Here is a 5045-nt window from a genome sequence, read left to right on the forward strand (position 1 = left end):
AAACTCCTCCTTCTACTTTCATCTTTGGAAGAGTCCAAATCAAGAAGAAGGAGGCACCTGATCAACCATCAAAGAAGGATCAGCGCAGTACTAGCATACTGTGCTGATTTCCTGAAGCAGGACTTCTGATCGAGATTCGTGGGCTCGTGTGGACGACTCCTAGAGGCCGGACGCGTGTGCGGCTTGCAACATCATCCTTAAGCCCGGATCAGCGAGGTTAGAGTCTAACTTGCAAGGTAATAGATCTGATCTATTATTTAATACATACATTAGATGTAGCTAGTATAGAAACATGTTGATATGATCAACATGTAGTTCATACTATATTTATATATATTTTAATTTTTGATTTAATGCTATGTAATAATCATGTAATAGGATCTTAGATCTAGGGATTTTCTGATCTTAGAAAATAAATTTTGATTTATTTTAGTCTTCCGCTGTATGATCTTGAAAAAGTTTCAAGATCTAACCCTGAAACCCTAGATCTGGTTCCTACAATTGGTATCAGAGCCTAGGTTCTTTATTACATGATTATTTATACATGCTTAGATTATTTTTAGATTAGATCTAATTTATAATCTGATTATTAAATCTGAAATTAAAATTTTAGATCAATCACAAACTGCAAGGTTGTCCTGCTGTAAGGTTTACCCCTTACAGTGCAAAGGTTGTCCTAGTTTGTGTAGATCTATCTTTAATCATAAATTTGTTAGATATGATCTAGATTAAATTTATGATTTATTAGATTTAAAAGATGTTTAAATCTGAAATAAAATTCTTTGTTAATAATTTTTATGCAAAGAAATTATTTAAAGTTGAAATTGTTTCAATTACATGAACCTGTTTAGATTAGATCTAAAGTAGTTTCATGTTTATTTCACTTGCATCTTGATTATGAATCAAACATGCAATATGATTGGTAGAATCATATTGTAAAATTATTTTACAAATTTGAAAATTATTTTTTGAAAAGCCAAACCCCAACCCTCAGCCCAAAACTTAATTAAGAATTAAGAAGTTGTTTGATTAGGTTCTAGGATTGTGAATTGAAGAACCTAAGACACAATCATAACACATTGGGTTAATGGGTTAGTAGAAATTAGGTCCATTAATTGGGTTAGACTATGGTTAGATTAAAGATGGACTTAATTAGAGAATTGACTAAATCTAATCAATTGTTGTCTTAGATTAGGTCAAGGATTCTCTAGATCAATTACAATGGTTGTAGTTGGTCAAGTCCATGTCTTTAACGAGAACCAAATGGACTTGATTCTTGGCTAAGCGGTCTAGCACGAACTGTTAGGTTGATCTAATCGAAACTAATTAAACCAGTTGGTGTCTAAGGTAAACCAGACCGGTGGTTTTTAATTGGGAGCCCGCTTACCTGGCCATTTCTGATGGTGTCTAAGGCAAGCTTTGGCAGACCCTCCCACTGATCGAACTTACCTGGCCTCTTGGTGAAATTATATTTTGATCGGATCACTTGACTATTCGAGCTGACCCATGTCAGCTAGGTAAATCAGTGTGACTGATTTAGGTGCTCCTAGACCAGCCCTGGTCTCCCTTAAGCTGACTTAGTGAAGCCAGTGGGAGGATCATGATAAGCTGGTTCATCTGACTTCATCCTCTATATTATTTAAATCCTCTAAAATTATTAGATCCTTAAAATGATAAAGTTATGGAGATAACTGAGTCATAGCCTCCCATTAAGGTGTTTGATAATGAGTCCATTAACTCAATAATCATTGCAGACCCAAAGGCCTGGTGCTTGTTGACTAATGGAATTATCACTCATCATATGATTACTTGGAAGTGTCTCTCTAATGGTGGTTAGGTGAGCCAACCAAAGTTGGGCTTAATTATTCGTTGGTTAGATACACCAAGTATGATCTTGTTAATGGTTGGACCTAACCGGATCCTTACAGTGGAGGCCAAAGCCTACTGATTAGGTTTCTGGGGCAAAATTAAAATTACTAGAAATTGTTTAGAGAAACAATTGGTTATGAACCTACCCTTAGATGTACATGGGTTGGCCAACCAAAGTTGGGCTTGTGTGCAGTCTAAGTGGATTCTAGTACCCGCTAAGGAATTAGGGTAATTCCTCGAATTGAAGGTAGAGGCTACCAATTCGAATAAAATAGTGGGAGAAACCTTTTGATTAAAGTCCAAATCTTTAGGTTTAATGAATCAATTACTAATTAGGTTATGGTTTTTCTTTGTGCAAATATGGCCACTTCCCTATCGCTCCGATCATTGTTGGATAATGATAAGTTGGTGGGACCCAACTTCGGTAGCTGGTACCGAAAGTTGAAGATAGTCCTGGAGCATGAACGGATCCTATATGTGATAATAGATCCTGCACCTGAGGAGCCAGCTGTCAATGCACATGGAACAATCAGAGACACTTACCAGAAGTGGCTTAGTGATCGACCACGGTGCGCTGTATCATGCTGGCTATCATGAACGACGAGTTCAATCGCAGATTCGAGATGGCTCAGTCAAAGGATAAGCTTCAAGTGTTGGAGGATGCCTTTGGCACACTCGATGACGTGGAGAGGCACAAGACTAGTTGTGCCATCTTCAACGCCAAAATGCGGGATGGTGCCTCTGTCACTGATCATGTATTGTACATGATCGAGCTGATGGAACGATTGAGCAAGCTCGGCTTTCCCTTGCATGAGCAGCTTGGGAAAGATGCAATACTGAACTCGCTGCCCAAGTCTTATCTCCCATTCCTCACTCCATTATAGAATGACAAAGCCTGAAGTAAACTACCATGGATTACTGGGGTTACTTCAGAACTTTGAGAAAGATCACCAACTCCATAAGGAGTCGGTGAACTTAGTGGGAGGTTCATCTTCTGGTTCTCGACCCTTTAAGAAAGGGAAGAAGAACAAGAAGAAGAAAGTAAAGAAGGTGCAAGTTCAGGCTAGGACAACTGTGCAGTGTCAGACCAAAAAGATCAAACCCGATAAGAGTCAAGCTGAATGCTTCTTTTGCAAGAAGCGGGGGCACTGGAAGAGGAACTGTCCCCAGTACATTGCCTCCCTAGACCCGAACAGGCAGAGAAAGCAGCAAGTTGTTGCTGGGCAAGGTATTTATATGATAACTCCTTGCAATTTCTCTATTTGTGATATAACTGACTGGGTATTGGATACCGATAGCCCTTACCATATTTGCAATTCGTTGCAGGGGTTGCAGGTCAGTAGGAGATTCGAGCAAGGCGAGAGGTTCCTGAACGTTGGAGATGGAAGACCAGTTCCAGTTCTAGCATTAGGAATCTTGAAACTTGTATTTGAATCCCATATCGTTGTTCTTAATGATTGTCATTTCTATCCCAGTTTCTTTTTAAATGTCATTTCTGTAGGCCTTCTGGCCAAAAATAATTATGAAATTTTAATAAAGAAACAAATTTGTAATATCATTGAGAATGGTGTTACTATTTTTTGTGGACATTTGAACAATGGTGTGTATATGTTATCACAACCTGTTAATGTAGTCTATTCAACTGGCAAGCACCTAGATTAGATAGTGTGTCAGATATCTACTTATGGCACTGTAGGCTAGGTCATATAAACAAGAACAGAATAAACAGGTTGACTCAAGAGGGAATCCTCGAAGTAAGTGATTGTGAATCACTTCCAACCTGTAAGTCTTGTCTTCTTGGTAAAATGACCAAGTCACCTTTTACTGGAAAAGGTGAGAGAGCTACTGAGCTCTTGGGCCTAGTACTACTGATGTATGCGGACCCATGAGCACCAGTGCTAGAGGTGGATATTTCTACTTCATAACTTTCACGGATGACCTATCCCGATATGGATATGTCTATCTGATGAAACATAAGTCGGATTCATTTGAAATGTTCAAACGATTCCGAAGTGAAGTAGAAAAACAAACTGGGAAGAGTATTAAAACTCTTCGATCTGATCGAGGAGGAGAATACCTTTCTAGTGAATTTCTCACATATCTAAGAGAGAATGGGATTCTCTCTCAATGGACTCCTCCAGGAACACCACAGCATAATGGTGTGTCTGAAAGGAAGAATCGGACTCTGTTAGACATGGTCCGATCCATGATGGGTTTTGCTAGCTTGCCAATATCCTTCTGGGGATATGCACTCGAATCGGCTTGTTATCTATTAAATAGGGTTCCAAGTAAGTCTGTAATTAAGACTCCATATGAGATATGGATGGGACGTAAGCCAGCACTTTCACACCTTAGGGTCTGGGGGTGCCCGGCCTATGTCAAACGATTAGTCACAGACAAACTTGGACCTAGATCTGACAAATGCTCATTCATAGGGTACCCCAAAGAGACAAAAGGATATTTTTTCTACCATGCTGATGAACAAAAGGTGTTCGTCAGCCTTAAGGCAATCTTTTTAGAAAAGGAGTTCCTTGGTGAAGGAACCGTTGCCTCTAAGGTTGAACTTGATGAAGTTCAACAGGTAGAAGGACCGACACCAATAGCTGAACCTGAGTCGGATATGATTAGATCAGATCCGGAGCCCAATATACCTGTACCATTAAGGCGATCCGATAGAGTACCGCATCAGCCGGACAGATACTACGGTTTCTTGGTCCGGGATGGTGATCCCATCGAACTTGATGAGAATAATGAGGATCCGATCACCTATATGGATGCTATGCAGAGACCTGATTTCGAGAAATGGTTTGAAGCCATGAAATCCAAAATGGAGTCCATGAAGGTCAATGATGTATGGACATTGGTTGACCCACCTGAAGGGGTTAAACCCATTGGGTGTAAATGGGTCTTCAAAAGGAAGAGGGGCGCAGACGGAAAGGTGGAGACCTATAAAGCCCGTCTGGTTGCCAAGGGGTATCGTCAACGTTATGGTATTGACTATGACGAGAGTTTTCCCCTGTGGCAATGCTCAAATCTATTCGGATAATGCTTGCAATAGCTGCCCATCTGGATTATGAGATCTGGCAGATGGATGTAAAGACAGCTTTCCTGAATGGAGAGCTGACTGAAGAGGTGTATATGATACAACCTGAAGGGTTTACATCCACAGATGAGTC

This window comes from Elaeis guineensis, chromosome 8 (genome assembly GCF_000442705.2).
Source record: "Elaeis guineensis isolate ETL-2024a chromosome 8, EG11, whole genome shotgun sequence".
Taxonomy (NCBI): domain Eukaryota; kingdom Viridiplantae; phylum Streptophyta; class Magnoliopsida; order Arecales; family Arecaceae; genus Elaeis; species Elaeis guineensis.